The sequence below is a fragment of the Lipotes vexillifer genome, unplaced genomic scaffold (genome assembly GCF_000442215.2).
Source record: "Lipotes vexillifer unplaced genomic scaffold, Lipotes_vexillifer_v1.1 scaffold216, whole genome shotgun sequence".
Taxonomy (NCBI): domain Eukaryota; kingdom Metazoa; phylum Chordata; class Mammalia; order Artiodactyla; family Lipotidae; genus Lipotes; species Lipotes vexillifer.
In genome coordinates this window covers 2,488,541-2,513,250 of record NW_006779100.1, presented here as the reverse complement: position 1 = coordinate 2,513,250, position 24,710 = coordinate 2,488,541, and the positions used below count along the sequence as shown (strand labels likewise).

General features: G+C 35.8%; 1 protein-coding gene and 1 non-coding gene across 2 annotated transcripts in view; one reads left to right on the top strand and one right to left on the bottom strand.

Moving 5' to 3' along the window:
* NLK (nemo like kinase) overlaps window positions 1-24,710 on the bottom strand; it is a 155,891-nt gene that overhangs the window by 83,802 nt on the left and 47,379 nt on the right. The gene's annotated exons all lie outside the window — the stretch shown is intronic.
* Window positions 5,932-6,004, top strand: TRNAA-CGC (transfer RNA alanine (anticodon CGC)). Its single transcript has one exon. It is a non-coding gene; the product is annotated as a tRNA-Ala (tRNA).

The window sequence follows — 24,710 nt, the reverse complement described above, 5'->3', positions numbered from 1 at the left end:
TTTCACTATATATATATATATATATATATATATATATATATATATATATATATATATATATATATATATATATATATATAATTACAAACTATAAAATCTCAGGTAAAGAGGAATTCATTTGCTTCAGCTACAGCTCATTAGCCACCTGTTATACCACAGTTAGACTATCAGGTGTATATTATTACGTGGTAGGAAGATTTTCAGTCCTCCTCTGGGATACGAATTTGAAAGACAGCACTGGGTGAAAGTAGGTGCCTGTCTCCTTTCTCTTCAGCTAAGACAGAAAACCTTGAACCAAGGTGAAGATTCAGTGTAGCAATCAAGATAGTCATGCAGAATGCAGCTGAATACAGGAAAATGGTCTGCTGCCTGGCATCTTACTGAGAAGAACACCTGAAAAAAAAAACACCTGACGAACAGAAGGCTAGCAGAATTAAACTGGGATTTAATGGCGCAACAGTTTTAGTAGTGGAAGGTCAGAGAAAGCGACCACAAGAAAACCACATAATGGATTTAGAACTAGGACAACCTGAGTTTGTTCTTAGAGTTTCTTTTGCTACTTATATCCAAAATACCATCCCAGGAAAAAGAAAGGCTTTCCTTAACCTATAAGGTTCCATACAAAGATTTCAAGACTATTACTACCACCTCCTATCAAATAACTGCAAATTACCTCCACATGAATCCTGAACCACTCCTTGAGAGCCTTGCTCTGCTTATTGTCAGTTTCACTTCAGGAAAGATGAAACTAACCATCAAAGTCATGAGGATGGGAAATGTCAAGTTTGTTTGCCAAAAAAAGTCTATCTGAAAACTACCACTTACAACATCTAATAAAGATAACTAAAATCTATCTCCTGTCTTCCAGTGACTGGCCCCACTTTGATAAAGTAAAAATGATTGTTTATATATAGCAATTTGTTATCAGGTCACACAAATCCCCCGGAGAAGCAAACCAGAGAAATAAGAACTGCCAAGGGCTACCTAAGAAAGAGGCTAGAAAGGCAGCTTTACATCTAGTCCAAGATGGTATCTTAAAATCCCTGCCTGCTCTTAGAGAATATAGTAGTTTCGGTGACCAATATAATAAAGTGAACATCAGGCAGGAAACATTCATCACTAGACAAAGGGTAAATGGGGAATCTCAAGTTGAAAAGGAATTCTGAAGTGTTTCACTTATTAAGTAGCAACTACAACCAATAATACAAATAGAATGAGAGTATACAAAATGATAAAGGTATGAGTCAAAAATTAGTAGGTAAAGTGGTCAGAATAAATTCTTCAAAGAGCTTATCAATCTTAAAACTATCTCCCTTGGAACAGAAGTATAACCTACAAACCTGCTAAGTTTAGGAAGAGAGTAGAGTTTTGCCTGTTTTCAAAAGTATTTATTCAGAACTTGGTTTCAAAAGTTCATCAATGACATTAATTTGCCACCACTGTGATAACCAGACAAAATTTAAAATGTAAGCATATTTCCAAGTCCGTTATTATATCATTTATAAATATACATTAAAAATTCCCTTAATTAAACCTCTAGGACTTTAAATATGTTGTGACTATCTGAAGCAGCTCTCTTGAACTGTTTTTAATATATGGCTGAATACAAGTAACTTTCAAACAAAAATTTTCACATTACAAAAGTTTCAAAGTTCAGAAAAAAGAATAAACCATAATTTTAAAAAGTGAGTGCAAAAAATATTTTAATTTTTTAAGTAAAAAGGCACGCAATGCATAATCTCAATGTCTAAACTTCCAGAGAGCAATCTACAGGACTCATCCTTGTCACTCTCACAACATTTTTAACACTATATATAAAGTTGCAAGATGGATACAAAATAAAACTTCCTTCCACTTCACCACTGTTGTTTAGAACAGAATGGCAACTTCTAAACTCTCTTCACTGGACCAAAAAACCAGAAGTGCTATTCCCTTTTCAGATGACTATTCTTAAACATGTAACCTAAAAGTCCTCTAAAGAGTTACTACAGCACATAAGGAAGGTAGAATAAATTTATATAACATTGGAGATGTTCTACTAGTCTGATTTGCGAAGACAAAGCCTTTTTCAATAACAAAATCATATCAAAAATGAAAAAAATTATAACATCGAAAAAAGATCCTCAACGATCGAAGATATACAGGAATAATTCTAATAAGGGATGAGGATAGATAGGTAATAAATGGATATAGATATATATAAATGTAAAATCTTAAGGAAAAACACAAAGGATAACTTGAATAAACAGAATAAACTACGTGCCTGAAAGAGGCGAGTGCAGCAGATTCTTTTCCAAAAATGGCCACAATAATAGTACTAGTCTCACATGCTCTTCAAAACTCTTCAAAACATTGCCATTTTGCTCACAGAGGTGGGCCTATTTTCTTCCCTTTCCTTGAATCTGGGGGAAGGCTTGTGACTTGTGTTATTCAAATGCTGAAATTCTCCCAAACATAAACCAATCAAACAAGACCTCTCTCTTGGCCTTTTTCTTTTTTTCTTTTTTTTTTTTTTGCGGTATGCGGGGCTCTCACTGCTGTGGCCTCTCCCGTTCCGCGGCACAGGCTCCGGACGCGCAGGCTCAGCGGCTATGGCTCAGAGGCCCAGCCGCTCCGCGGCATGTGGGATCTTCCCGGACCGGGGCACGAACCCGTGTCCTCTGCATCGGCAGGCGGACTCTCAACCACTGCGCCACCGGGGAAGCCCTCTCTTGGCCTTTTGAGCTGAGCTACCATGTAAGAAGTCTCGCTATCCTGCAGCCATCATGCTGAAATGACCACAAGTGAAAAAGATGCTTCAGGAGCCCTACTTCTTCCATCCCCAGCTGTTTGAATCTTCCCAGTCTAGGCATCATTTAGGTAGGGAAGCCTTCTGATGATTGCAGCCTTCAGCCTTGGAACTGTCCCTGCTGACACCAAATGCAGCAGAAACTAGCCACCCCACTGGGCCCTCCTCATCAGAATGCAGATTCAGGAGCATGTCGTTTTTTAGCTCTAAGTTTTCAGGTGGTGTTACACAGCCATAGTTAAGTGGGAAAATAGTACCAGGATGTAAATTATCGATTCATTTATACATTTAACAAAATTACAATTAATACTCCAAAAAGATTTTGGAGAAAACCTAATAAAATGATTCTGTGGCAGATTAAAGATGGCCATAAATTCTTAGACACAAACCCATTAACCCTTCAGACTAGACAAACTCACAGGTAAATACCACCAAGTGACCCTAGTCAACGTCATGTGGAGCAGAATTCCCAGCCAACCCTGCCTGAACACCCGGCCCACCGATTGTGGACAAATAAAATTACTGAGTTTTAAGTCACTAAGTTTGGAGTAGTTTGTTATGCAGCAACAGATAACTGGAAGAGGTTCTAAGATTTATCTAAAAGAATAAACAGTGATAAATAGCTACAAAAATGATAAAATAAGATGCTTTGCTGTTCAGATATGAAATGTAACAAGCTATAAAAGTTATAACATTACAGTATGGTATTAGAACATAAATACATGCCAATTTTAAAAAACAGAATTGTGAAACAGACCCAATTAGATACAAAATTTTACAGAATGATAAATGTATCAAATCAACAGAAAAGGGATATACTATGCAACAAACGGTGCTGGGACAACTAATTACTTTAGGGGGGAAAAGTTATATCTTTACCATAATCTTTATGCCAAAACAAACAAAAAAATATAGATAGACTGAATATTTGAAAGTAGAAAATAAGGCCATAAAATCACTAGAGAAAAAGACAGATGAATAGTTATACATTCTTTTATTCAAATTAATTTATCTTTGGCTGTGTTGGGTCTTTGTTGCTGCACGTGACCTTTCTCTAGTTGTGGCGAGCAGGGGCTACTCTTTGTTGCGGTGCGCAGGCTTCCTCTCATTGTGGTGGCTTCTCTTGTTGCAGAGCATGGGCTCTAGGAACGTGGGCTTCAGTAGTTGTGGCTTGTGGATTTTAGAGTGCAGGATCAGTAGTTCTGGCGCACAGGCTTAGTTGCTTTGCGGCATGTGGGATATTCCTGGACCAGGGATCGAACCCGTGTCCCCTGCATTGGCGGGCAGATTCTTAATCACTGCACCACCAGGGGAGTCCCATAGTTATATGTTCTTAAAATGGGCAAGACCTTTCTAAGCATAACAAAAAGCATTAGTCATAAAATAAAAATCTGTCAAATTTGACTATGTAAGAATTATAAGCACTATAAGAAAAAAAGAAAACCAGGAAAACATTTTAAAATATGATAAATAATACTTATCTTTCATGTATAAAAGTTTTTACAAATTGATAAGAAACAGCTCAATAGAAAAAAAATGGGCAAAGAGCATAAATAGGGACTTCACAGAAGAAATATATATGGTCCATTATTTCAAAAAAGAAACACTGATTGGAGGAGAGTAACAGAATCTAGACACGATACAACACAACATTCATGATGTCCAGGATTCAATCCAAAACTATCTGATATATGAAGAACCAAGATAATGGAACACATGCTCAAGAGAAAATAAAATTTGGCAAGTTTGACTCTGAGATCAACCAGAGGTTTAAACAAAAAACAGAGATTTTTAAATGGCTGTTATGATCCTCAATAAAATAAACCAAAACATGCTTTTAATAAATGAAAATCTCATCAGAAAATAAGAAATCTCAGTAGAAAAATAAAGACAAAAGCAAATTCTAGAGCTGAAAAGTTCACTTTCTGGAAAAAAAAAAATTCAATGAATGAACTTAACAGCCAAATGGAAACAGCAGAGGAAAAAAATAGTGAACATGATGATAAGTCAATAGAAATGATCCAAGATGAAGAACACACACACACAACATTTTTTAAAAATAAAAGAACAGTCTCAGGGACCTCTATGATTAGATTAAACAGGCCAGCATATTTGTAACTGGAATGCCACAAGGAGTGGAGAAAGAAAATGGGACAGAAAAAATATTTTAGGAAATAATGATTGTACTTTTCCCAAATTTGATGAAAGCATCATAGTCAAACTATTGATATACAAACATTAAGAGCAAATCTTAAAGGCAGCAAGAGAAAAACAACATATTATATACAAGGTAAAAAAAATACACTGACCTACAACCTACTTCTCATCAGGAACCATGGAAGGCCAACAGAAAGTGGAATAACATCTTTGAAAGAAAAAATAACTCATACTTCCATATATTCAGTGAAAATATCTTTCCAGGAATAAAGGTAAAATAGAAATGTTCACAGACTTTTTTAAAAATTAAGAAAATTAATTGGCAGCAGACCTACAATACAAAAAATGCCAAAGAAATTTCCTTAGACTTAAGGGAATTGATACCAGATAAAAATTTGGATCCTCAGAAAACAATAAGGAACACTGAAAATGATAAATATGTGGTTAATGCAAAAACTTTCTTCCTGATTGCCTTTTCCTCTTCATTCTTTATAAACCATTAAACAGTTCAAAGAAAAACCTATATCACTATTTTATGGTTCATAATGCACTACATATAACAACTATAATATAAAGGATGAGATGGTTTGAGAGCTACAACACTGCAAGATTTCAATATTTAATGAGAAGTAATATGTTATTAATTGTAGGTGAGCTGTGAAAAGCTAAGGATGTATACCACCATCCCTAGGGCAACTACTAAAAACATAATGCAAAGAAGTACAGCCAAAATACCAAAAGGAAATTGAAGTCAAATTCTAAAAATATACTTCAAATAATCCAAAAGTGAGGGGGATAGGCAAAAAGGAACATAAAAAACAGGAGACAACAGAAAACAAAAAATAATATGGTAACCCAAACCTGACCATATCACTAATTATGTTAAACATTAATGGACTAAAAATTACAATTAAAAGGCAGAGACTGTCAGAATGGATAATAAAACAATTACCCACTCTGTGCTGTCTATAAGAGAGACAGGGACTTCCCTGGTGGTCCAGTGGTTAAGACTCCACACTCGCAATGCAGAGGGCCCAGGTTCGATCCCTGGTCAGGGAACTAGATCCTGCATGCTGCAACTAAGATCCCTCATGTCACAACAAAGACCCAGTGCAGATAGATAAATAGATAGATAGATAGATAGATAGATTAGATAGATAGATAAATAGATAAATAAATAAATAAATAAATAAACATTCAAAGAGACACAGTTAAACCATAAAGACAGATAGGATAAAAGTAAATGGATGGAAAATAATACACCATGTAAACAGTAATCATAAGAAGGCTGGAATATTAATATTAGATAAAACAGATTTCAACACAAAATTTATTCAAAATACGAAGAGAGGCATGCTATATACTATATACTTTTCAGGAAGACAAAGCAATCATAAGTGTGCATGTGGCCAATAACAGAACTTCAAAATAAATGAAACTAAAATTCACAGAACTAAAAAGAGAAGCAGATAATTCCACAACTATAATTGTGATTTTAACACCTCTCATAGTAATTGGCAAAACAGCTAGGCAATATATCAGAAAAGACATAGCTGACCTTTCCTTACTTTGTATTTATAGAACATCATACTCAACAACAGCAGAATAGAAATTCTTTTCATAAGCATATGCTATATGTTTACCATGACAGACCATATCCTGAGCTGTAAAACATTTCAATAAATTAAAAAAGATTAAGATTATATAAAGAATGTTCTTTGGCCATAATGGAATTAAATTAGAAATCTTTAACAATAAGATCAAGAGAAAAACAGAAATATTTGGAAATTAACAACACACTTCTAAATAATCAGTGAGTCAAACAAGAAATCACAAAAGAAATTTGAAAATATTTTGAATGGAAGGAAAATGAAAATACCACAGAGCAAAATTTGGGATGCAATTAAAAGTGTTTATAAGGAAACTTACCACTTTGGATGATTGTGTTAGGAAAAGATATCCGACATCAATAACCTGAATTTTCATTTTAAGAAGCCAGAAAAGGAATAGCAAATGAAACCCAAAATAACCAGGAAGGAAACAATAAAGGGCAGAAATCAATTAAAGAAAAATAATAGACAAAAGTTAATGAAACCAAAAGCTAGTTCTTTAAAAAGACTGATAAAATTGCTAAGCTTCTGGCAATACTGATCAAGAAGAAAAAAGAAAAAGTAAGAGAGGCAACAACTTATCAGTATCAGAAATGAATATGGGTATATCACTACAGAGCCTGCAGCTATTAAAAGTATAAGGGGGGCTTCCCTGGTGACGCAGTGGTTGAGAGTCCACCTGCCGATGCAGGGGATGCGGGTTCGTGGCCCAGTCAGGGAAGATCCCACATGCCGCTGAGCCTGCGCGTCCAGTGCCTGTGCTCCGCAACGGGAGAGGCCACAACAGTGAGAGGCCCGCGTACCGCAAAAAAAAAAAAAAAAAAAGTATAAGGGAGTATTATTAGATTTTTTATGCTAATAAATTTAACAACCTAGATGAAATGAACAAATTTCTTGTAAGACACAAATGACCAAAATTGACCCAAGAAGAAACAGATAACCTTAATAACCCTATATCAACTAAAGAAATTGCATTCATACTTTGAAAACTTCCTTTAAGAAAAATTCAAGACACAGATGGCTTCCCTGGTATATTCTATCAAATGTTTAAGGAAACAAAACCAATTTTACACAAACTCTTTCAGAAAATAAAGAAGGCAGGAACAATATTCAATTCATTTTATAAGATCAGTATTATCCTAATATAAAAGGCAGACACAGACATCAGAAGAGAATTATAGACCACCTCAAGAACATAAAACATAAGTAGCAAAAATCCTTAACGAAATGTTAACAAATTGAATCCAATGGTATACACAAAGGAAAATTCATCACAATCAAGTGGGGTTTAATCTGGGAAATCAAGGTTAGTTTAACTTCTGCAAATCAAAGCAATTCACCATATTAGAATAAAGGAGAAAAGGAACGCAACTATCTGAATAAACACAGAAAAAGCACTTGACAAAATTTAATATTCTTTCATAATTAAAGGTAGATGATAACTTTCTCGACCAGATTAAAACTAACAGCTAAAATCATACTCAGTGATAAAAAGCTCGAGACTTCCCTGGAGGTCCAGCGGTTAAGTTTGCCTTCCAATGCAGGGGGTGCAGGTTCAATCCCTGGTCGGGGAGCTAAGATCCCACATGCCTTGTGGCCAAAAAACCAAAACATAAAACAGAAGCAATATTGTAACAAATTCAATAAAGACTTTAAAAATGGTCCACATCAAAAAATCTTAAAAAAAAAAAAAATGATGAAAGGCTCAATGTTTTCTAAGATCACGAACAAGGCAAGGATGTCCACTCTCCCCACTTCCATTTAAACAGTGTTCTGGAGTACCTAGCCAATTCAATAAGGGGGGAAATAAATAAAAGGCATATGGGTGAGAATTTAAGAAGTAAAATTGTCCTCATTGATAGATGACATGTTCACGCACATATCAAACACTAAGGAATCTACAACAAAGCTACTAGAACTAATAAGTTAATGTAGCACAGTTCCAGGATATGAGGTTAATAAACAAATTCCGGGCTTCCCTGGTGGCGCAGTGGTTGGGAGTCCACCTGCCGATGCAGGGGACGCGGGTTCGTGCCCCGGTCTGGGAGGATCCCACATGCCGCGGAGCGGCTGGGCCCGTGAGTCATGGCCGCTGGGGCTGTGCGTCCGGAGCCTGTGCTCCGCAACGGGAGAGGCCGTAGCGGTGAGAGGCCCGCGTACTGCCAAAAAAAAAAGAAAAAAAAAAAACCCAAAAAACAAAATCCAAGTGTATTTCTATATACTATCAATAAACAATTAGAAGATAAAAATTAAAAAAACAACCCCATTTACAATAAAATAGAATGAAAAAATAATATACTTAATAAATTTAATGAAAGATGTGCAAGATCTACACACTGAGAACTATAAAACATTGTAATGGGAAATTATAGACAACCTAAATAAAAATATACTATGTCCATGGATCCATGTTCATCGGCCTCAAGGACTTAATATTGCTCAAACAGCAAACTTCCAAAACTGATCTTTATATTCAATTCAATTCCAATCAAAATTCTGCAATCTTTTTTGAAGAAATCAACAACTGATTTTAAGGATTTATAATACCTGATTTCGGGACTTATTTTAAAGCTACAGAAATCAAGATGGTGTGGTACTGGCATAATGATAAACACACAGACATAAAACAGAGTAGAGTCCAAAACAGACCCATGCTTACATGTCAACTGATTTTCAACAAAGAGAGGCCAAGGTAGTTTCAATGGAAGGAAAGAGTTTTTCAATCAGTGGTCCTGGAACTATGGGATAACCATATGGGGAACAATGAACATGACCCTTAACTCACCCGATATACAAAATTAATTCCAAGTTAATCACAGACCTAAATATAAGAGTTAAAACTGCTAACTTTCAGAAGAAATAATAGGAGAAAATTTTTGTGACTTTGAGTTAGACAAAGATTTCTAAAATAGGACACAAAGAAGCACAAACTATGAGGGAAAAGAAAAAGATGAAATGGACTTCCCTGGTGGTGCAGTGGTTAAGAATCCGCTTGCCAATGCAGGGTACACGGGTTTGAGCCCTGGTTTAGGAAGATCCCACATGCCGCGGAGCAACTAAGGCCGTGCGCCACAACTACCGCGTGCTGCAACTACTGAAGCCCCCATGCCTAGAGCTCATGCTCCGCAATGAGAGAAGCCACTGCAATGAGAAGCCTGCGCACTGCAACGAAGAGTAGCCCCCTACTTGCGGCAACCAGAGAAAGCCTGTGCGCAGCAACAAAGACCCAACACAGCCAAATATAAATAAATTAATTTAAAAAAAAAGATGAAATGAACTTTATCGAGATAAAAAATTTTGCCCTTCTACAAATAACAAATGCTGGAGAGGATGTGGAGAAAAGGAAACCCTCCTATGCTGCTGATGGGAATATAAATTGGTGCAGCCACTATGGAGAACAGTATGGAGATTCTCCAGAGAATTAAAAATAGAGTTGCCATATCATCCAGCAATTCTACTCCTGGGCATATATCCAGAAAAAACTATAATTCAAAAAGATACATGCACCCCCTACGTTCACTGCCACACTATTCACAATAACCAAGACATGGAAGCAACCTAAATGTCCATTGACACATGAATGGATAAAGAAGATGTGATACACACACACACACTGGAATATTAGCCACAAAAAAGAATGAAATAATGCCATTTGCCGCTACATGGATGGACCTAGAGATTACTGTACTAAGTAAGTCAGAAGGAGAAATACAAATACCATATGACATCACTTATATTAGGCCCGTGAGTCACAACTACTGAGCCTGCGCTCTGGAGCCCACGCACCTAGAGCCTGTGCTCCATAACAAAGAGAAGCCACCACAATGAGAAGTCCGCACGCTGCAACGCAGAGTAGCTCCCGCTCACCGCAACTAGAGAAAGCCCGCTCACAGCAACGAAGACCCAACGCAGCCAAAAAAAAAAGAGAAGATAACGCAGATGGAGAATATGCATAAGAAAACCAAAATTCAACATCAGTAGTCAAAGAAATGCAAACTAAAGCCACAGTGAGATTCTACTACACACTCACTCTAGAATGACTAAAGCTTAACAAGACTGACATTTTTAGCACTAACCACCCTACACTGTGATTATGGACATGTCTCTCTATTCCAATAAAATATAAGCTCATAAGGGAGAAAAAAAGAAGACTGACAATAAAGAGTGGTGGTGAGGATTTGGAGCAGCTTGAACTCTCATACATTGCTGGTGGGAATATAAAATATACAGACACACTGGAAAGCGTTATGGCAGTATCTTATAAACTTAAGCATATACTTAGCATGTGACCTAGCAATTCTACCTCTAGGTATTTGCCCAAGAACAATGAAAATATATATCCATGTAAAGACTTGTACACAGAAATTCATAACAGCCAAAAATTCAGTGCACTCCAAATGTCCATCAAGTGATGAATGGTAAATTTTAGTACATCCATAGTATATGTAATACAACTTGATATTACAAACAACTGAAATATTAATAAACCACATGATGAATCTCAAAACATTATGCTAGGTAAAAGAAGTCAAACACAAAAGACTATGTACTATATGATTCCACTTGTTTGAAACTCTAGAAAAGACAAAACTATAGGGACAGGAAGTATATCAATAGTTGCCTGGGGTTGCGGGTGGGAGAGGGGACCAACTGCAAACGAATGGGAAGAAACTTTTTAGGGTTAGAGATCCATTCTAATGTCCTGATTGTGATGGTGGTTGCACAAATGCATATAACTATCAAAGTTCATCAAAATGTACCATTAAAATGAGTGAATTTTACTATATATATAAATGAAACTTTAAGAAAAAGAACACAGAGTCAGAAAACAAAAGAAATGGTGCTCCACTTCACTAGTGCAAACACTCTGATGATATAAATGTTTATGTCCCCCCAAAATCTGGTGAGAAATTACTTTTGATTTTTTGATTAAGTTAAACAGTCTACAGTAGGATAGAGTACTGGGTGCAAGTGGCCCAAATTAAGATAAAAGACTGCGATAAAAATGCTAGACCTTTTAAAAATTAATTAATTAATTTATTTATTTTTGGCTGCACTGGGTCTTTGTTGCTATGCGTGGGCTTTCTCTAGTTGTGGCGAGCAGGGACTACTCTTGCTGCGGTGCGTGGGCTTCTCATTGCGGTGGCTTCTCTTGTTGCGGAGCACAGGCTCTAGGCATGCAGGCTTCAGTAGTTGTGGCACACGGGCTCAGCAGTTGTGGCTCGTGGGCTCTAGAGCACAGGCTCAGTAGTTGTGGCACACGGGCTTAGTTGCTCCGCGGCATGTGGGATCTTCCTGAACCAGGGCTTGAACCCGTGTCCCCTGCAGTGGCAGGCAGATTCTTAACCACTGCGCCACCAGGGAAGTCCAATGCTAGATCTTAAAAAAGAAACTAGTTTATGTACTAAACGTTTTGTGCCTTGGTCTAATATTAACATGATGTCTGTGTAAAAGGACAAAAAGAACCACTGTTAAATCACATTATATTTCCTGTCATTCTGCATTATCCCAGATTGCTAAATGTGTTCTTTCCAAGAAGTTTGATTGAATTACTGTATACGTTTACTGTCCTATGTGACAGTTTTGTCATTGTTAGAGATTTCAGTAATTAAAATGGGAAACAGAAGTTTAGGTTATTTTCCTTATCAAAACTATCTTCCTTGGAGCCACATTATTATGATGGTTTTCATGCTCTTGTACACTATATGTCTTAAGCTCAGTGCAGTTTAGGGGATCCTCTCTAATTTCAGGAAGATACTTCTTTCCTTCACCACTGTGATCTGATCTGTGACAAATCTGTAGTATACACTATGTAAATGGCTAACAAGTCAATTGCTAACCAACTGAATGTACAAATCTTAGTGCTGGTGCTAAAATCTCTTCATGATAGTCACCATGATCTCAAAGTTTGTTTCAAAATTTGGAAGTATCAAGTGTCAATCAAATCTGAAGATGAAACACTAATGAATGTTGAATTCTCATGCTTTAGGTGTATTTCCTTTTTTAGATTTTTTGGTTCTCTGCTATTTTTACAGTACTGTTTCATTTAAATTTCCTACATGCCAACTTCGTTCGTGTGATTGGAAAAAAATTGCAGTATATACATGTTTAAAAAAATAATTTGTTGTTTAAGTCAAAAAGAAAGAAAGAAAGAAATGACATTGAAACCAAGAGCTATTGTTTTTTCTCCATTTGCCTTGGTTAAATACTATACTAATGATGAAAGGCATTAATTAGTACAACATTTCTTGAAAGTAATTTGGCACTGTACACCTAAATTCTTTAAAAATGAGTGGACCTTTTGACCCAGCAATTCTTTTTCTAGGAATTTTTACTACAGAAATAATCATAAAAATTAAATAAGACTATATACAAGAATAGTATTGGAAAGCTTTTCATAATGATGACAAATAACTGGGATAAAGCCCTGTATGCCCAACAACAGGTGATCACTTAAATAATAAAACATCCATTCAATTAAAATGATGTGCCCAATAACATACGTGTCCTTCCCGATGTATGAAAATATACTTCTTTACTGCATTTTACGTTGGTACCTTTCACAAAAATGTTTATCCTCTACCTGTGGGAGTTATGGTATAAAGAAGTGACTAATAAGTATCACAACAATCAGATTTCTAACATTAGAAGAAAACTAATTAATCATTACTGTCCGCTTTTACCCCAGACTGGGCATATGAAGTCATATTTTCTGTCTAATTCTTACGACAATTAATGGAAAGAAGGAAAAAAAGAAATTTTGGACTTTACTCAGTATTATCACAAAAGATCTGATATGAGCAACTATTTCACTTCAAAAGGGCTTTGACCCACAAATTTAATTAGTTATTTTAATGATTTACTTACAGTTTGCCCTGTAATAGGCAAAGGAGTAACAGAAGGTTCTAGTATACACTTTTTAGGTTTGTATAACTTGGGTCTCAGTTCCTCATCTATAAAAGAAAAATGGTAAGGTGCAGGATTGGCCATTTCTAGTTCTAAGGAAGATTAATATACTAAAAATCAGTCAATGCTTTTAAAAATTACTGGCAAATGTCAAGTGTTAAGAAATAAACCTTTGTCGACTAGTCTGGGATATCTTCTAAACATTCACTTAAAGAGGAAAAAAGAAAGAAAGAAAAGAATAAGATCCTTATTAAATCCTGGTGAATTTAAACCCAGGGAACATTCACTATCAACCTGTCAAGGAGACTAACAAAGGCAGGAATCACAACTAAAAAGTGATACATCCTCAATGGTTTCCTAGTTGCTAAAATTTAAAGTCAGTTATCTTACTTGAAGACAGTGAAAATGTATAGCATCTATCAATATAACCACGTCAGCATCAGGAAATAAGATGTCTAATAGTCCAGGTAATTCAAACAGAAAAGAACAATACACTAACAGTTATTTGAGGCTAATAATTTATTGTGCCTGCTTTAAAATAATGTTTCCCAATCCACTGAGGTTCAGATATTCAAAGTAAGGATAATTAATTTATAAAAATGAAATACAACTTGGATTTCCACCTAACAAATAGTATTATGCCTAACAAATTTGCCCTGCAACTCAGCATATCAATTCAAAGAGAGTAAATAACCTATGTAATATGTTTGTAAATTTGACTAAAAATAAAGATTTGAATTTCATTCATTTAATGCCAAAGAAAACAAGTTAAATTTACAAATACACAAGAAATGAAACTCATTTATTAAACCTTCTTAATAAAGGAAATAATTACATTTGGGAGAAATGGTCAATTATAAATATTATACATTAAATTTAAATTTTTCCATAATCAATCAACTGTCTGAACTATCTTTGCAATATGAACTTTTTTTTATGCAGTTGCCTTCAGAAGTTACACGATAAAAATAACTTGTAATATGGCCCTTTTACCTTGGTGCCTCATTTTTAAGTTAAATTACATCCCAAACCAAAGTGAAATACAATGTGGAATCTAAAAAAGATGATACAAATGAACTTACTTACAAAACAGACACAGACTCACAGATTTTGAAAACAAACTATGGTTACCAAAGGGGAAAGGTGGGGGGTGGAGGGATAAATTAGGAGTTTGGGATTAGCATATACACACTATTATATATAAAACAGATAATCAACAAGGACCTACTGTACAGCACAGGGAACTCTACTCAGTATTCTGTAATAACCTATATGGGAAAAGAATCTGAAAAAGAATGGATGCATGTATAACTGAATCACTTTGCTGTATACCTGAAACTAACAAAACATTGTAAATCAACTACACCCCAATATAAAATAAAAATTAAATTAAAAAAAAAAGAAAATAAACAAAAAAAACAAAGTGAAATACAAGCATTTGGCTCAAGCAAAGTTCCATCAGGTGGAAGAAGAATAAAACTATCATTAAGTGTGACTGGAGATGGTGGTGATGGGATGTGATGCTGCAACAGATTAAGACACAGCCAGACAAAACAAAGCATGAAACAAGGGAAAGGCTCCATCACACCACTGTTTAGACCCCATAGTGTTGCATTCATATATCCTACAAGGCAACTGCTGGGAGAAGAATGCACCTCTTATTTTCTAACAGAAGGAAATGATTCTTTAACTGCCAGTAGTAAGGGATTTCTTAAACTGTTTCCCTGACATTAGTGATTTGTAAAAGTAAATTTTTATTAGGGCCTCATTTCTTTATTGAGGAAGACGAAGATGTTTCAATATTATTTTTCCTTTTCTCTCTGCAGTTTGGAAATAGAGTTGGGAGTGTGTAACTAGAGAAGTGTCTTCAAGATCTACAGGAGCTTTTAACTGACTTATCAGTGGCCCACTGAAAGCATGTCTTTTGTTTGCCAGGTGTCAGGATTCCAACATTAAAATTAAGGTAACCTCTCAGTCCAAGTGCAATGGTTGACAGACATTTTCTCCTCCTTCAGTACTCCTTTGATTATATTTCCTTAGGTCCAGAGATCTGAGGCTATACTAGAGGAGGATTTTTAAAAATTTAAGAACACTTGGTTTTCAAAAACTCAAGTCTATACCAAGTGAGTCACAATAATAACAGTTCTGTTAGGTTTTGGTCAGCACATTTTTTTAGGCTTAATTAAGTAAACTAGGGTAAAAGTAAACTATATTGTACTTTTTTTGTCATGTGTGAAATTATAATTTTACATAGTAGAATCAAGAACATATGCATTTTGTGATCCTCTTCAACAACAATTCCTATTTTCAGTGAGTCAGTAGGAAGTCCAGGATGCTACTTAAGCCTTGTTTCTGTAGTACAGTGGCTAGCATGTTCATGTCACAGAATGCTGTTTAAACTAGATTCTTCTGAAACCAGTTAAGTAGCTACCATTCTTTTTCAACTTTTTCAAAAGAAGTATATTCTTGACCTATAAAAGAATGCTTGCGCTGACAACTGCTTGAATATCACTATTTAATAAGTAAGGCATCATGATGAATGTACAATTACATTTCATCTGTGAGAGAGACTTCGATGGAGAAACATGGGAAATTCTGGAAAAGTAAATTCTCCATTCAGGTGTTACGATTTTAAGAAAAGAGCAACCGTTGAAACACACAAGGAAGAGAAAAGGACAGGAACATACTTGAGGGAAGATGACTTCTATTTGAGCCAGCTATTTTAGAAAATCCTAGAAAACTTACAGTGAGTGTCAGAATGCCATCTGGCTGTACTATTGATGTAATTTTTAAATGTAACTTTAAGGACTGATGCAATCCAGGGGAAGCAGAGGGGAGGGAAAACCTAAGGGAATAATCACTTCCACTATATTTATTTTAAGTAAAGATTCGGCATCATATGATACTTTACATCCTGATAAAGAAGTGAATTTTACTGACAACTTGCTTTATAATAAAGCCCTTGAAGATTAAGAAATTACACAATAGCAATAGGATCCTTGACTCTAGAATTGAGCCTTGGATAGACAGATGCATCTTTTCCAAAGAACTCTAAATTTCTTTCACAACTATGTCAGTTATAGTCTGGGGAAGAAGAAAAAAAAAGTAAAATAATTCCATCACATGTAGAAGCTACTAATCTGTGTTAGAAATGGAATGAATCAGATGCATTGCCATGTCTAATAGAATGGTCAGCAAACTCTTCCCTAGGGTCCAGGTGAATGTCTAAGTTGACTACCCTCCTAGTTTGAGTGGTACTGCATTGCTGGGCAGAGAGGGAGATAAAACAGGAGGACGAGGACCAGGAGGCAGCAACAGTAGTACGGTGTGATATTTAACAGTACCATATAGAACTCAGTCTTTTCTCCCATGAATACAATCCTCTCCTAGTACACATAGCAACAATTTCCACTTGAGGTGGCTGATGGCTATTACTTGTGCCTTCCCAATGTTCTTTTTCATCTTAGACTGATAAGCAGATCACATTCTCCACCATCCAAAAAGACTTCTTAGGAAACTGAAGAAGTGGAGCTAACCCTTTTCCTCTTTCATTAAGGAAGAGCTGTAAGGATGTGTACTGAGAGCTGCCTCTGCCATGTGGAGAAACCAATTCAAGAAAATAATCACAATTTGCAGAGAAAGAGAAAGGAGACAAGAATCCTGATAATATTCAAGTCTTACATTTCATTTACACCTAAGGCTAGTTCTACTTCTATCCATCTTGAAGTCTGGTTATATGAGCCAACAAATCTTTTTTGCTAGTTTGAGTTGAACTTTTGTAATCCAAAAGACTCAACTCTTACACCAACTTTTACTAGATGTTCATTTTTACCTGTATAAAAATATTAGCTTTTGTCTCTCCTCCCCTTCCCCTCACAGATCATAAACATTGTAATCTGCCCTTCCAGCAAACCCCTAGGAGATGTCAATGTCTAAAATAATCTTTTTTCAGATATTTAATCTCTTCATGACTGACCTTTACATTATATATTATCATGGATGCAAATCAGCAGCTCCTTTGTCAACTCCCTATATCTCTCCCCAGACTACTTCCCTTTCTGGTATGCAAGCCTTGGACTCAGCCAGCAAAGGACAAGTGGTTATAGCTGGGTTAATAGTGCACTATTTATAAATATACCCACGACAGTCATTTCAAAGGTGCAAAAGAGAAAAGCAGCCTTATTGAAATGTGTTCTCGCTTTTAGATTCAGGACAGGAACAATTTGACATCAACTTTCAAACTACTTGGGCTTGAAACTACTTTTGGGTTTGTTTTGGTGGTGTATTTGTTCAGAAATCTGAAGAAAGAATGTAACCATTCCCTATATAGCAAATCCTAGGGACTTGTAGAAAATTATAGCCTTTTCAGAGAACTTAATTTCACTTCACATAAATAAAAACAAATCATTTTACTTGTTCAGAGGTTATGAAGTATCATCTGGTGAGGATATAACTGCTACTGGCAAAACTTGCAAATCTATCATCTTCTAGTAAAAACATTACAGCTCCTTTTTGCTACCCTTGTCACTGAGCAATAGTCATTTTTTGTAATCTTTCTTGTCATTCTCTTTTTGGAGATGTTGAGTTGAAATTCTAATGTGTTCTAATGCAAACCATATCCTGACTTTGGCAGTCTGACAGCTGAATAAGGCCTGACACAATGTTCATCAATTATTAACACTAGCAGGAACCATTAAGGAGTCTAGTGCAACATCAATAAATTAGCTGAACAAATGAAATAAATGAATAGTGAGAGCCTTTGATGTGCAATTTTCATGGGAAAGATTGTTACCTTCATTTTTCAAAAAGGAAAATTGATGCCCAGAGAAGTTAACAAATTTGCCTTGGGTCACAGAGAATAAATAGCAGTACTGGGATTGGATTAAAGTGTTCTTTTTTCTATACCAGGCAGCTTTCTCTGAACTCTGAAGGTCTATGAAGAGGCAATTACAAAGCTGTCCCTCTACACCTTCTAAGGACCCCTTTGACCACAATTACATTTCACAGAATTCCTTTTATTATAAATCGCTCCTCTTGATATGCTTATAGAGTAAATTAAGGGAATATGCAGTGAGGACAGGGAGGGAGAATTAATGGGGACCGCCCACAAAAGCTCTACTTTTGGAAATGCTATTATATATAGATCAGCCTACTTTAGGAGTGCTCAATTTTGGTTTCATTAAGTATGTATGTATTTCAGAGCCAGAACTATATTTAAAAAACCCATTGTATATTTTTCCAGCATCTGGTCACAAGAATATTTCAAAGAAACCAAAGTCCTTTGTTTCATTAATGTATGTTCCCATCTCCTCCCAAACCCCTTCCCAGCCAGTTATCATTCATTAGTTGGGAGACAGCATTTCTCAAAAATGTAGATTAGGAAAAGTATAACAAAAATTAAACCATTTAGTTTCTTAGCTGTTTCTGCACAAGGACAGGACAGTCTGTTTCACCTTTATCTCCCTACCACTTGTTACACAGTAGGTGTTTGTTGAAAGGGGAGGCTTTACTAATGTAAACTTGGTTAGAAAACAAGGAGTTTTATAAAATATGTATTGTTCACTGAGCTTGAGGATAGAAAAGCCTTAGTAACAGAAAGATAAATCCTAAAATACTGTTCTAAAATATTTATGTAGTTAATGGGAAAAAGAAAATTCCTTGGCAGGGACTTCCCTGGCGGTCTGCGAATCCACTGCAGGGGGCAGGAGCTCCATCCCTGGATGGGGAACTAAGATCCCACAAGTGGCCAAAAAGCTAAAAAAAAAAACATAAAAAAGAAAGAAAGAAAGAAAAGAAAATTCCTTTGCAAACTATGGTTTCCTCCAAAGAGAAAAATAAATATCACCAAAATGGAAAAATTACTACATACTGAGAAAACGTTCTAGATTGGTTTTTATTTGTTGTAAAGAAACATGTGTATCTATAAGTTTTCTGAAACTGCTAACATATTAAATGCTACATTTCAATTATCTAAATTCTTTTTGCAAGACAAAAATGCTGACAAGCCTTCCCTTTCCCTTACCTTCCATTCTCCCTTTCCTCACCTCCCCGCCTTTTTTAAAGCTACAAACAACATACCAATCTTGAGGCATTAAGACCAGAGGCATAGGACCAAAGAAAAGTTGGTCCTGACATAGGAGCATTTTACTTTAAAAATGGGAAGAAAAAGCCGCTGTGCAGGTGCTATATGCCACCAATCCGAAGAGGTTTTGCTCTTTGACAGCACATTTAAGAAAAACATGTGGGGTCTTCCCTGGTGGCGCAGTGGTTGAGAGTCTGCCTGCCGATGCAGGGGACGCGGGTTCGTGCCCCGGTCCGGGAGGATCCCACGTGCCGTGGAGCGGCTGGGCCCGTTAGCCATGGCCGCTGAGCCTGTGCGTCGGGAGCCTGTGCTCCGCAACGGGAGAGGCCGCAGCGGTGAGAGGCCCGCGTACCGCAAAAAAAAAGAAAAAGAAAAAAAAAAAGAAAAACAAAAAAAGAAAAACATGTGGGCTTCTCTGGTGGCGCAGTGGTTGAGAGTCCGCCTGCTGATGCAGCGGACAAGGGTTCGTGCCCCGGTCCGGGAAGATCCCACATGCCGCGGAGCGGCTGGGCCTGTGAGCCATGGCCGCTGAGCCTGCACGTCTGGAGCCTGTGCTCCTCAACGGGAGAGGCCACAGCAGTGAGAGGCCCGCGTACCGCAAAAAAAAACACAACAAAATTGGAAAAAAAAAAAAAAAAAGTATATTGTTAGTTATAATGATTTCTAGGTCTTTCTTGTTCAACAAGGGGCACCTACCTGGCAACATTTCAAAAGATGATTAAAATGACATTCAGGACATAGAACACTGGCTAGCTGTCAAAAGAGAAAAAAATGTGATGCCAGCATGACAAAGTCTTTTTATTTTGGAAGATACATAACAAGTGTATTATTAAAAAAAAAAGTAAAATAAAAGGCTAAGAAGGGGACATTACCCAGTAATGATCTATTTTACTTGGATTAAATGCCATAAAACTTGCAATGTGTCTTTTGGGATACCTCAAAGGGTAATCAACAAGGGTCTCCTAACAGGAAAAGGAATGGTCCCACAGAACAGACACACTCTCTTTACAGAGTGCTATGAAAATTTTGATCATTACTTTTTAAAGGAGACTAACTGGAAACAGGTCTTGAATCTATGGGAATAATTTTATTTGGTAGATTATCAAATGTAGCTAAATATATGGATGAGATTTATGTGGGAGCACTTATTTTATATTTAATAAAATGGAAGCCATGGAAGCTATAAGAACTATATTGACCTCTGTTCAAATCAGTGATAATATATTTCAGACACAAATGTAAATAGAGAAATTAGACACTAACGTACTCATTGCCCAGATAAAATGTTTGCTACATCTGCTTCAGATACCTTTTGTTAAAATATGAAATGCTATATAGATGCATCAAAAGACTCTCTGTCCCTCACTCTCTCCCTAGCCAGAGTTAACCAACATCCTGACTCTGGTGTAAATCCTTGATATTCATACTTTAAAATTTATCCATGTTGATCCGTCTACATTGAGTTCACTCATTTTATGTGTAGCATAGTATTCTACTGAATGAATAAACTATAAGCCCACAGATCCAAGAAATTCACTGAACCTCAAGCACGAGAAAATTATACCAAGGCACATAATAATCAAATTGTTTAAAACTGGTGGAGCATGGGGGAATTGGATGAAGGTATGGTCAAAAGGTACAAACTTTCAAATAAATAAATACTGGGGATGTACTATACATGATGTCTACAGTTAACACTGATGTATGTTATGGTATGTTTGAACATTGCTAAGAGAGTAGATCCTAAAAGTTTTCATCACAGGGAAAAAATTTTTTCTTTCCTTTATTACACAGCACACCTTAAACTTATACAGTCCTATATGTCAATTATATCTCAATAAAACTGGGGGGGGTATTGCTTAAAACCACTGATAAAGAGAAAATCTTAAAAGCAGTCAGAAAATAAAGACATATTACATACAGGAGAACAAAGGTAAAGATTATAGCCTATTTCTCAATGAAAACAACAACATGTGGAAGACACTGGAGCACCATCTTAAAAGTACTTAAATGAAAAAAAGTCACCCTAGAATTTCAAATCCAACAAAAATAACTTTCAAAACCAAAGATGAAATAAAAACTTTTTCAGTCATGCAAAAGCTGAAAGAATTCATCACCAGAAGACTTGCACTGTAAGTAATGGCAAAGGAAGCCTTTAAGCAGAAGGAAAATGATACCAGACAAAAACCTGGATCTACACAAAGGAATGAAGAGCATGGGAATAACAACAGACCTTTTAGTATTATTTAAATCTCCTTAAAAAATAATCAATGTTTAAAGCAAAATAACGTGGTGGTGTGGGGTTTAAAACATGTATAAGTAAAAACAAACAATCAAAAAAATTTTAAAAACAACGATAACATATGTAAAAGTAAAATATATGACACCAATAGCACAAAGGCTAGAAGGAAAACTGTAAGTAGACTACTGTAAGGTTCCTGTAAGGTTCTTACGCTATGTATAAAGTAGTATAACACCAGCTGAAGGTACTCTGTGATGAGTTAAAGATGTATAGTATAAACCCGAAAGTAACTGCTAAAATAACAAAGTAAAGAGTTATAGGTGAAAAGCCAAACAGAAAAATAAAATGGAGTCATAAAAAGTATTCATGCTCCATATTTAAAAATTGATAAATTGGAAGTCATCAAAATTAAGAACTTCTGCCTTCAAAAGACACTGTTAAGAGAATACAAGACAAGTCACCAACCTGGAGAACTTATTTGAAAATCATATAGCTGATAAAGGATTTGTATCGAGAATAAAAAACTCTCAAAACTCAATAAAAAAAAACTCAATAAAAGTAAACAATTTTTTTAAAAATAGGAAGAGAGTTGAACAGACACTTCAAAAAAGATATACAAATGGCAAATCACTAGTCATTAGCAAAATGCAAATTAAAACTACAGTAAGATACCACTACATACCTATTAAAATATCTAAAATTCAAAAGACTGACCCTACTAAGTATCAGCAAGGATGTAGAGAAACTGGAACTCACACTGCTGGAGACGTAAAATGGTAAACCACTCTGAAAAACTGCTTAACTTAAGAAGTTGTACAGGGACTTCCCTGGTGGCACAGTGGTTCAGAATCCACCTGCCAATGCAGGTGCTCACGCCCTGGTACAGGAAGATCCCACATGCTGTGGAGCAACTAAGCCCGTGTGCCACAACTACCGAGCCTGCGCTCTAGAGCCTGTGAGCCACAACTACTGAGCCCACGTGCCTAGAGCCTGTGCTCCACAACAAGAGAAGCCACCACAATGAGAAGCCCACACACTGCAACGAAGAGTAGCCCCCGCTTGCTGCAACTAGAGAAAGCCCACGCGCAGCAATGAAGACCCAATGCAGCCAAAAATAAAAAATATTTATATATAAAAAATAATTTCAATTGTTCTTGAACTATTAAAAAAAAGTTGTACATACACTTACCTTATCATCTAGCCATTCCATGCCTAGGTGAAATGAAAACATAAGTCCATGCAAAGACTTGGACATGAATATCCATAGCAGCTTTATTTGTAGTAGCCCCAAACTAGAAACAACCCAAAACTACGGTATATCCCTACAACAGATTACTACTAAGCAATAAAAAGTTATTACCTATTGATTTGTGCAACAACATGGATGAATCTCAAAATAAAAATGCTGAGTGAAACAAGTCAGATGAAAAAGAGCACACTCTATATGATTCCATTTATAATAAAATTCTCAATTTTATGCAAATAGATTTTATTTTCTAAATGCAAACTAATTTATAGTGACCAAAAGCCTGGAGGTGGGGTGGGTGAAGTAGGGAGGCATGAAAGGGAACGATTACAGAGACAAAGGAATCTTTCTGTGGTGATGAATATGTTCAGAATCTTGATTGAGGTGACAGTTTCATGAGTGTATACATACATCAAACATATTGTGCAATTTAAATACGTACAGTCTGTTGTATGTGTTAAATTATAAATTATACATACAGTATTAAATTATACTTTAATATAAAGCTGCTTAAGTAATCTTAACCTGTTTTCTAAAAAGGTACAAACTTTCTGTTATAAGATAAATAATTCTGATGATCTAATATATAACATGCCGACTACAGTTGATAATACTATATTGTAAAACCAAAATTTGCTAAAAAAGAACTTTAGTGTTTTCACCCCCAAAAAATAAATAAATAAATAAAAGAGGTGATAGATGTGCTGATTAACTCAGTTGTGGTAATCCTTTCACATGTCAAATCATCACACTGTACACTTTAAATAAACTAAAAATTTATTTGTTAATTATACCTCAATAAAGCTGAAAAAAAATCTTCACTCATTTTCATTAACGACGTTGGTGTTGGTATGCTAAGTGCTGTGTATGTACTACAGAATGAAACAAATGCATATTTATGTGATGGTTTACTTCTATCATTTCAGCTGCCACTGAAGACCAGGATTCTCAGTATGTGAGAAAGGAGATACAAGTGTAAGATCAGAGTTTAAATAATTAATTTCGATTTGAAGTATCAGTATAAACTCCTGATGTTATTTTATCTTAAAAAGATCTGTCCACTGAAAAAGCCTTGGAAACAATGACCAACCCAAAAAGAATGAGTATCTCTTATGCCCAGAGGACACTGGACAAATGGCTGATTCTAGGTCTGGGGTAGGAAATGTACAGGATGAGCCTGGAACATTTTGCCATATCTAAACTACCAGGATTATGTCAAAAGGACTCAGAAGACCAGTGCCAAGACAGTATAAGTTGTACATCAATAAAGATAACTGCAACAAAATTAAAATATCAAATATGTTTAAATCCATAAGTTAATAATTGGTCACTTTTGGACGATGGTAGTGAACCAATACATCATTTTGAAAACAGATGAAGGGGACAAATCATGCATTTATCCTACTTTTAAAAATCCTACCTATACAATCTATACCTACCAAAAGGTAATCAAAGAGAAGAGGAAGTTTCACTTTACAGAAATATTTCATCAAATAAACGAAGAGGAAATGGTAGAATTAGAATATCACTACTTTGCAAACCTTAACAAACCGATGGACCTAGGTTTTAGTCATCAGTGTCTACTAATATCAAAAAAAGAGAGACAACCCAATATTATATGTCTCCTGTCAAATACACACCACTATCTAGTAGTCATGCCCACCCATGAAAAAACACCA